Source organism: Eptesicus fuscus, chromosome 9 (assembly GCF_027574615.1).
Source record: "Eptesicus fuscus isolate TK198812 chromosome 9, DD_ASM_mEF_20220401, whole genome shotgun sequence".
Taxonomy (NCBI): domain Eukaryota; kingdom Metazoa; phylum Chordata; class Mammalia; order Chiroptera; family Vespertilionidae; genus Eptesicus; species Eptesicus fuscus.
Genome location: NC_072481.1, coordinates 87,047,502 through 87,058,685, shown reverse-complemented (window position 1 = coordinate 87,058,685; position 11,184 = coordinate 87,047,502).

Below are 11,184 nucleotides of genomic sequence, written 5' to 3'. Positions count from 1 at the left end.
ACAGCTCTGTCTCTGGTGGCTTCCGTGACTTGGGATGACTACCTTTTATTAGATTTAACAAACGTTTATGGAACATTAACTATGTGTAAGGTGATGTGTAAGATGAGGTGGAACGAGTTGAGAAGGCACAAGCAAACATCTATAGTAATAAAAGGGTAATATGCTAATTAGACTGGACATCTTCCAGACATCTTCTGGACATCCTTCCTGACCAAGTTGGGGCCAGTGGGAAGCCAGCCCAGATCCCAGGTGCCTGCAGGCAGCTGGAGGAGGGAAGCCCAGGTCCCGGCAGCCGGGGGAAGGATAGCCTACTCTTGCATGAATTTTCGTGCTCGGGCCTCTAGTTTTTATAAAGGCAGACAGTAAAAGTTCTATAAAAGAGATGTTATGCAGGCAATAATTATCCAAAGACTGAGAGACAAAAGTTAATATCATACAATAAACTGATTTAAATATTTGCTAATTTGATTAACCATGGCCAGATCCCACGTTGGAAGCAATACTGGCAGCTTTATTGCCACATGAAGTTCTTGCCTGTTTCTATACCATCATGGTGGTTCCAATTTTCTTCTCTTCACTGGAAAAGTTTTATTCACCTCATGTCTTCAGTTAGATATTTTTATTAAGGCTTTATATTCCCCAAGTGCAGAGATAACCAAGTTTGCTATATTTTCTGTTTAGTGCACATGCTAATTAAACTCACCAGCCCTTTTCTTGGTATCTAGATCTTCAGGACTTTCACAAAACCCTTGAATTATATAAGAAATTCCCAAACCTATGTGTATGTTAATTATCTGAAATAGTACCCAGTATTTTTTATCGCTTTCAACAAAAGGCTTGTGTTTCTATAAACATTTTAAGAATTGGAGTGGCAATTTGCCACATTTCTCCAGCAGCAGCTAGAATATTTATCAGTTTTACTAGATATTAGCCATTGCTCTGATATTCATGTTGACATATAGTCACACATAGACATACTTATGGGAATTCATTGTCACAGCATTTATTAGGACTGTGCTATGTCATATTTTATCACTTGAATTATCATATCCATGGTTGGTATGTGGGTATGATCAACACACCTGCTTTTTTGGGTTGTTAATCCTCACCTGAGGATATTTTTCCATTGATCTTTTAGAGAGAGTGGAAGAGAGAGGGAAACATCAATGTGAGAGAAACACATCAATTGGTTGCCTCCTGCATGTGCCCCAACCAGGGCCCAGGCCAGGGAGAAGCCTGCAACCAAAGTACTTGCCCTTGACTGGAATCAAACCCTGGACCCTTTGGTCCACAGGCCAACACTCTATCCACTGAGCCAAACTGGCTAGAACAACACACCTGCCTGTTTAATCACATGGGAAGGAGATGTGGGCGTGTCTCCTTTGTTTATAAATCCAGGGCAGTCTGGAGTTCAGTCTGGGATTCACAGACAGCAGAAGCCTGAGGTGCTGGAGGCAGTCACAATAACTCTATTGTGAGTAGTCTTGATGCCCAGAAGCAAATTGGTGGGCACAGTTTTCAAACTGGTTTGGCCTAGAGGTGTTTGATTGAGGTTGAGGAATCTATTTACCCTCACCCAATGGGACTTTTTTTTTTGGGGGGGGGTGACTCTTACCTCAGGAGAAGGAGTAATCACCTCAATGATTCTGGAAATGTTGATTTCAAGATATCTATTAAGCATCCTGTGGGGATTTCAATTAGGCAGCTGAAAATATGAGATTAGCACATAAGAAGAGATCCAAACTGGTAATCTAAGATTGAAAGTCCTCATCATATAAAGCCATTGGGCTAAGTGAAATCAACTAGGTACTGAGCAGTAACAAATAGGCGAAGTCAGAAGACCTCTTCTGAGGGACACTGGGGACCTTTTGAAAGACCACATCTAAAGAACCCAGTAGACATTAAATTTCCAGAGGTAAGGAACTGATGAAAATACAGCAAAAGAGCCTGAGCAGGATCTCCCAGGAGCCATCAGATAGATTGCTTCTCTCTCTCTCTCTTTCCCTCTCCCTCTCTCTCTCTCTCTCTATCTCTTATTCTCTCTCTCTTACACCCTCACCCACTCCCCACAGAATGCAGTCCTGACCCAGTGATGAAATCTAAAATGCTTCAGTATATCCTTACCATCCTGATCCTCTATGTTAACTTCCTCTTCTTCTGTGGGATGGCCAATGAAAGAATTATCTTTATGACCTACACATCCTCCACTCTATTATTTTCTCTCTCTAGGAGAGTGCAGTATTCTGCCACAGAATAGAGGCCTTGGGGCTTTGCATCTGCAAAGCATTCCAACTGTTGGACCCTACAGGGCCAAACAATCTGGCATTTGCCTACTTCCAAGGCTCTCCTCCCTTAGGATATTTCAGTGGCATACTCTGAATCAAAGATCAATATAAAGATCTTTTCATTTGTCCCTAGAATAACCTCATACTAGAGTCTACAAAAAATTTAAAAACCACAGCAACAAACAAATCTCCAATGGATTTAGTGTTTGCTGGTGGAACTGTACATAGACCTCCAATTAGACCAAGCTTCTCTTCCCCACCAGAAAGAACTCTAATTTCTCAAGATTTCCATGAAGTGAAGGTTAAGACTTATTTCTAGTTTACAATATTTCTAGGGAGATTGTTAAACTTTCTCAATTTATTGAACTCACATTGTGCTGTGGATACTTGGCTCTCATGACTTATCCAACACTGCAAGGCAGTGTCCCGAATTTCCCTCTACACTCCCAAAAATGATCACTGCTCTTAATGAATTGATTCACTTTCTTTTTTAATACAAATATAATAGCCAGGTGGTCATAGAACCTCAGGTGCTAATAAGAGCTCCTTAAATCTAAAGTTTCAGCATTAAGTTCCAAAATATAACCCATGGAAAGCTGAACAGCTTCTATAGTCACCTGCACATTATCACATTCAAAAGAAACACCAGTCTGACATTCAAAAAGAAATAGAGAAAGCATTTTATATCTACATCAGAGAACATGTATGAAACAGGGATTATATTGTGTAAAACAGTGCAGATAGCTTAAAAATCCTGCACTCACTCTTTCCAAAGGTGGTGAGTCAAGTATTTTCTTGATAATATACAACAAAAAGAAGAAATAAACTTCCCAAAACAAAAGCAAAAGTGAAAAAAGAAGTAAAAACATACAAACAAACAAAAAGCAATAAAATATCATACATAGGTAAGATTGGTGGGGCTGCTGTAATCATTCATAACTTTCCATTATACTTTTTGTTTACAAAAAGTACTGTCTTACTATCTTTATTGATTAGTGATATAGTAAGCAAGCATTATACATTTCCACCTAAGAAAATACATATTAAGTTATATTACATATTTTTTATCATCTCTACTAGGTGAAAATTTCAATTTAAAAATGTTTGAAAATCATGTCTTTAGACATTTTGTTTTATTTCTATACTAGAGGCCCGGTGCATGAAATTCGTGCACAGAGGGGGGTAGTCCCTCAGCCCAGCCTGTACCCTCTCCAATATGGGACCCCTTGAGGGATGTCCGACTGCCCGTTTAGGCCCGACCAGTGGGATCGGGCCTAAACGGGCAGTCGGACATCCCTCTCACAATCCAGAACTGCTGGCTCCCAACTGCTTGCCTGCCTGCCTTCCTGATTGCCCCTAACCACTTCTGCCTGCCAGCCTGATCACCCCCTAACCACTCTGCTGCCAGCCTGTTTTCCCCCAACTTCCCTCCTCTGCCGGCCTGGTCACCCCTAACTGCCCTCTCATGCAGGGTTGATCACCTCCAACTGCCCTCCCTTGCAGGCCTGGTCCCTCTCAACTGCTCTCCCTTGCAGGCCTGGTCCTTCTCAACTGCCCTCCCTTGCAGGCCGGGTGCCTCCCAACTGCCCTCCCCTGCTGGCCATCTTGTGGTGGCCATGTTGTGTCCACATGGGAGCAGGATCTTTGACCACATGGGGGCAGCTATATTGTGTGTTGCAGTGATGATCAATCTGCATATTACTCTTTTATTAGATAGGATAGAGGCCTGGTACAGGGGTGGGGGCCAGCTGGTTTGCCCTGAAGGGTGTCCCTGATCAGGGTGGGGTTCCCTTGGGGCATGGGGCAGCCCGAGCAAGGGGCCTGTGGTGGTTTGCAGGCCGGCCACACCCCCTGGCAACCCAAGCAGAGGCCCTGGTATCTGGAATTTGTTTTCCTTCTACAATTGAAACTTTGTAGCCTGGAGCAGAGCCAAGCCTGGGGCTCCCTCCTCGCTGGCAGCCATTTCTGTTGGGGTTATAATTGAAACTTTGTAGCTTAAGCGGGTGGGCCTGCCAGGGTGTGCAGAAAGCTTTGCTTCTCCTGTTGCCGCCGGCAACCCTGGCCTGCTCTCTCAAGCTCCATTCTGCCGCCATTTCTGTTTGAATTTGTTTACCTTCTATAATTGAAACTTTGTAGCTTGAGTGGAGGCTTAGGCCTGGCAAGGGCAGGCAGGAAAGCTTGGCTTCCTCTGTTACCTAGGAAACCTTGCTCTCTGTGGCTGTAGCCATCTTGGTTGGGTTAATTTGCATACTCACTCTGATTGGATGGTGGGTGTGGCTTTGTGGTTGTGTCGGAGGTATGGTCAATTTGCATATTTGTCTATTATTAGGTAGGATGATTTTCATAAAGTTCTCATTACTTCTACTATGTGAAAATGGGTAATGACAATTTATTTGGGCCAATTACCACTCAACTTTATAATAAGTTAACACTAAGTAGTGAACTAGATTTGTATTGGTTTCTAGAAATCTCTGGAATGATTTGTTTATATTGAATCTCAGTGACAATGTGAAGTTCTTCTATTCAATTCTTTACCTGCCTTCTTTCAGGTTCCTGCTTTAGTGTAGCCCATATTTCTTTTTCTTCTCATCTAACAAGTATCAATAATTCCATGCTAATGACTGGTTCCCACTAGGTTAGGACAAGAATTTGAGGATTTGGTATCAGGTTGTGAACTGGGTGGATCATGAGGAAGTAGAATAGTGTTGAGGATAGTGTAGGTGACAAGAGCTACAGCTTAATGGAAAGTTGTGGGCAATGAGAAATTTAATAGATATCAGAGAGACAAAATTAATTGAAATGGATAGAAGTCTAAAACAAATGCCAACAACATGTCTTAGATAAGGGCATAAATGTATGACTGTGGTCCACAAAGTCTTGATGTGCCTCCCAGTGAGAGGTGTGGTATATATAACCTTGAGTCTGGATTCTGTAACTCATCAATAAAAGTGAGGCCATGTCAGTTTCTGGGCCCAGGCCTTAGGAAACCAGCAGCTTCCACTTCCTGTCTCTTGGAGCCTCAACTTAAAATCCAACAACCATGTTGGAAGGAAGCCTAACAAGCCAATGGGGAGGCCACATGTAGGTGTTCTGGTCAACAGCCTCAATTGGAGTTCAGTTGACAGCCAGCATCAGCCACGATACACATGTGCACATGGGCCTCTACATGACCAGTCTCAGATGGCCAGTTTCCTGTAGCCTTGAGCCTCCTTAGCTGAGTGCCCAGATATCAGGAGCAGAGGCAATGCTTCCCGACTGCACCTTTTCTGAAGTTCTGGCTTACAGAATTCTAAAGCATAATAAATGATGGTTATTTTATACCACTAAGTGTGGAGTGTTTATTTTTTCTTCATGTAGAAATAGTAACTGGAACAACCATTATCTGCACAAGTATACCACTATTGATTAAAACCTAACTTCTGTTAATTGGTGCAAGTAATACGAGAATCTGATGAATATACAGCTGTATATAAAAATGATTGACTTGAGGTTCACAAATAGTAACTTGTAAATGTTTGACCCTGAACAGATAAATTCCTTTGAATAAGAAACCTTTCCTAAAAATTATGACGAGTATTTTCTTTCTTTGAGGAAAAACTAACCAATCTATAACTATATATATAAAAACCCAGCAACCATTACAGCGAAATGACCAGGACGACCAGAACGACTGGTGGCTATGACACGCACTGCGGCAGCCAACCTGCCTGATCTGGACCAGATCGCCTCTAACACCCTGATCAAGGTGGGGCCAGCCAGCCAACCACCTTAGCTGGCAGAAATTTAGGGTCCAGGGACCTTGGAGGTGCTCGGTCTCAGGCAGCTGCATGGGCAAAGCTCTCCTTTGGTGGAAGTGGACCTGGGATCAGGGCGCCGGAGTCGAGGTTGGGGTGAGGAGGCTTTCCTGGTGGCCACAGCAGTCCCCGCGGGGCTGTTGCACAACAGCCGGGTGTCTGGCTCTGGTTGGAACAGTGGTAGGAATAGGGGCCATGGAGTGCAAGGGGCAGCAGTACACAGGAGCTAGGAGGCGTGAGGCCTGACCTGGCCTCTTACCCCACCCACTGGAGCCCACAGCACCAGCAGGTGGGCCATGGTGTGCAGTGAGGTGCTGAGTTGCAGACCGGAGGGGAAGAGAGCCAGGTGAGCAAGGCTGGAGCTGGAAACCCTGGCAGAGTGGGCGGGGCTGCAGCACAGCACTTTTTTGGCCTTGGCCTTGGAATTCTGAGGGCAACCAGTGTACTGGCTACCAGCGCATCAGAGGTCAGTCCTGCTTCAAGAGAGAGGACGTGGTGGAAAGTGGCCAGGCCACAGGAGGGATGGGAAATGTTGTGGCCATCTTTTGAAAATACAGCGGCCACGGTCTTCAGTAACTATGAACAGATAATCTTTGGTCTCGGTTCTAAAGAAGAGGAAGCTGAGACTCAAAGAAGAGAGCCTTCCGCAACACCTCACCCACTTCTCAGACCTGACCCTGTGCAGCATTGTTTTTGTTGAAAGTAGAAGATCCAAAATGTTTTTAGATCTTTGCTATTTTAGGCAGGAAAGAATTTAGCACAGGGAATTGGTGATTGGGAAATCATCAGAAAGCTGGAGGAGTGGGTATTAGGCTGGGCCCCCAGGAAAGACTCCCTGGCCAGTGGGAGGAGCTGCCCCCTCAGCCACAACTGAATTCTAGGACACTCTGGCACAGCTGTGACCAGGGGATTGGAAAATTGATGCCCCTGCAAGTGCCCTCCAGCTCCCACAAAACAGGTCACTGGGCACTGCCTCTGCCACAACTGCCTGTGCACAGCCTGGATTCCGCTGCAGAAACCCCCACATCTCTGCAAACATGATCACCAGCAGCAAACAGCCCAAACTGCGGGAAGATGCCTCTGTCCCACTTCTGCCTTCAAAATATTGTGCAAGTGCATCCAATCGGCAGAAATGAATTCATACCCAGAAACCTAGCTGCAGAGGAGTTTGGGCAATTTCAGACTTTCGTCTAGGAGTGAGATATTGCCAATGTACCTCATGTGCCTGGTATTGATAAAAATGGGGCCCGACTGGTGGGGCTCAGTGATTGAGCATCAATCTATGAACCAGGAGGTCATGATATGATTCCCAGTCAGGTTTCAAGCTTGATCCTCAGTAGGGGTAGGCAAGAGGGAGCTGATAAATGATTCTCATCATTGATGTTTCTATCTATCTCTCCCTCTCCCTTCCTCTGAAATCAATAAAATATTTTTTTAACAAAATAGGGTCATGCTGTATACATGTGTTATAACAAGTTTTTCACTTCATAGATCACTAATGTCTTTCCTGTTAAAACCATACTTATAGAACATTATTTATTTACTAAAACCATACTTATAGAACATTATTTATTTATGGGGGTGTGGGTCCCTCAGCCCAGCCTGCACCCTCTCCAATCTGGGACATCCCTCTCACAATTCAGGACTGCTGGCTCCCAACTGCTCGCCTGCCTGCTTTCCTAATTGCTCTTAACCACTTCTGCCTGCCAGTCTGATCACCCCTTAACCACTCCCCCGCCAGCCTGATTGATGCCTAACTGCTCCCCTGCCAGCCCGATTGCCCCTAACTGCCCTTCCCTGCCAGCCTGGTCACCCCTAACTGCCCTCCCCAGCTGGTCTGGTTCCCCCCAACTTCCCTCCCCTGCCGACCCGGTCACCCCTAACTGCCCTCCCCTGCCAGCCTCATTGCCCCTAACTGCTCTCCCCTGCTGGTCTGGTCCTCCCCCCAGCTGCCCTCCCCTGCAGGCCTGGTTCCCCCCAGCTGCTCTCCCCTGCAGGCCTGGGTCCCCCCCAGCTGCCCTTCCCTGCCAGCCTGGTCACCCCTAACTGCCCTCCCCTGCTGGCTTGGTTCCCCCCAGCTGCCCTCCCGCAGGCCTGGTCCCTTCCAACTGCCCTCCCCTGCCGACCCAGTCACCCCTAACTGCCCTCCCCTGCAGGCTTGATTGCCCCCAACTGCCCTCCCTTGCAGACCTGGTCCCTCCCAACTGCCCTCCCCTGCTGGCCATCTTGTGGCAGCCATCTTGTGTCCACATGGGGGCAGCCATCTTTGAACACATGGGCGCAGCCATCTTGTGTGTTGGAGTGACAGTCAATTTGCATATTACTCTTTATTAGATAGGAGGATCATTCATTTTAACTGATCTCAGGGAGAAGAAGGGAGAGAGAGAGAAATGTTGTTCCATTGTTTCCTGCACTCACTGGACTGGGTATTGAATCTGCAACTTGGGCATGTGCCCTGACTGGCAATCGATCCATCACTTTCTGGTGTGTGAGACGATGCTATGCTGGTACCCTGACCCCAAATTCCAGCTTCCAGAACTGTGTAAAAAATACATTTCTGTTGTTTAAGCCACACAAATTTATGATATTTTTTATGACTGTCTGAGCTGACTGATCCTATATAATAAAATCCCAGTGACTGAATGGCAGAATGACCAGAATGAGTGGAACAATCGTGGCCCCTCACCCCGGCCGGCCCCACTCCTAATCGGGTGAGCCAACTGGACCCCACCAGTGCACGAATTCATGCACCAGGCCTCTAGTATGTAAATAAGTGTTCAAGCATGAGGCTATTTCTTTGCTAGTGACCTGTGGCTTTCCTTGTCTGAAACATGTGCTTCACTTTTGCAAACATTTTTGATAAGGGGAACTTTTAAAATCACTAGATTGCAGCTTGTGGCTGAGGTATCTAGATAGTTTAGGTGGCCAGTTTTGAACTCCTTTATTATAGGAGAGTTGAAAGAAACAGCTTTACTTCTACCAGTAGGGTCTTCTGCCAAATTTCACTTGTACATTTCTAAATCACTTACATATTTTAAAGGATTAAAATTAAACAGAAGATTAAAAACTTTCCTCTTGGCTTCAAAGGGAGAACCCAAATCTCCACAGAGCCTAACTGACAACCTCCTTTGCTGCTGGTGAAGGCAGAGGAAAAACCCTTGCTTGAAGCATTTCTTTAGTTCTTAACCTCTTGTTTTCCAGCCAGTGTTGTTCTGGAGTAAACATCGGAAAGCTGAGATAAAATGTGATGTTTACCTTGGTTTTACTCAAGCCTAAAGTGACATTTAAGAAATTGATACTGAATATTTGTCCATTTCTGAACTTGGCTCTGATGCCAGTCCTTAGGAAGGTGGTTAATTTGACATGTTGTGACAGACTTAATTTTGTTGCCATAACAGTACCATCCCCTAGCAAATTTTCCTCTCTGGAGATTTCAACACTTCAAAAGATGATATAGAATACCTTTAGCAAACCAGAGGATGATAAGGTTTCATGTACGCAATGGAGCCAATTATTACTTATGAACCCCAACGTACAATTATAGAGGCAAGACCAGGGAACTTTCAACATGCTTGCTAGTGGCAGAACTGAAGGTGGGGAGAAATGTCAAGTTGGGGTTGAGGTTCAAAGTTAGGAGCTGGTTTTCAGCTCTGCAGCTGCTATAATTACACAATTTTGTACATTGAAACCATTTATCTTCTGCCAACTGTGGTAATTAATTTTGTCTTCAGTCAGTGATGGGAGATTGATCTCCTCTTTATGAAAAAGTTTCTCACACAAATGTTTTTCAGTGTTGAAATGTCGAATGGCTTTTCTCCTGTTTTACAGGTATTTACTGGAATCTGAGCTCATGATTCTCTGAATCCATGGCTAATGCAAGTCAGAACCCAGTTTATTGATGACGTCCATTTCCCTCCTTAGGGATCAAAGTTATTCAAAGTAGACACTGATTAGAGCTCTTAAATTATCTCTAAGCCTGTGTGCATGTAATGTAAGAATAGCTACTTATGCAAGTGAGTACCTGTTAGTTGCACAAACAAGAAATATAACCTTTTGCAGGATTACATTTTCTTTTATAAACATTTTCTTATAAACTTATAGTCCATGTGATTAACAGAGTTCTTTAACCAATACAACCCAGTGGTTTTGTGGGGTTTAGTTAGTACTAAGAAAAGGCTTGTAACTGAAAACTTGAGCCATAGCTTCAAACATTCTACCTCTTAAGTTTGTTTTAGTATGAGTGACTTTTGATATAATTTTCTTCCAAAGTGAGGAGACATTATTATGAGAGAGAGAGAAAGAGAGAGAGAGAGAGAGAGAGAGAGAGAGAGAGATGAAGAAATGTCTATGAATGGAATTATAACCTCTATTTTTGAAAATAGCTTTTTAATTTTTCAATAACAGTTGACATATAATATATTAATTTCAGGTGTACAACATGGTGATTAGATATTTGTATAACTTATGAAGTAATAATTACAATAAGTCTAGTACCCATCTGACACCATACATAGCTATCCTATCTAATAAAAGAGTAATATGCAAATTGACCATCACTCCAACACACAAGATGGCTGCCCCCATGTGGAGACAAGATGGCCACTGCAAATGACCAGCAGTTGGGGGGGACGCAGGCCTGCAGGGGAGAGTAATTGGGGGGGACCAGGCCTGCAGGGGAGGGCAGTTAGGGGCAATTAGGCTGGCAGGGGAGCAGTTAGGCATCAATCAGGCTGGCAGGGGAATGGTTAGGGGGTGATCAGGCTGGCAGGTAAAAGCAGTTAGGGGCAATTAGGAAGACAGGCAGGCAAGCAGTTGGGAGCCAGCAGTCCTGGATTGTGACAGGGATCCCAGATTGGAGAGGGTGCAGGCTGGGTTGAGGGACCCTCCCCCCCCATGCACGAATTTTGTGCACCGGGCCTCTAGTCTATCATAATAAAAGCATAATATGCAAATCAACGGAACAGCTAAACAGCAGAACGACTGGACAACCATGCTATGACATGCACTGGCGCCCGGCTAGCCAAGACAGGCACAATGTGATTGGTTGGGGGGCACGCCATCACCCCACAGAGGGAGGCCCAGGCCATCAGCTGGCGGGGTGATTG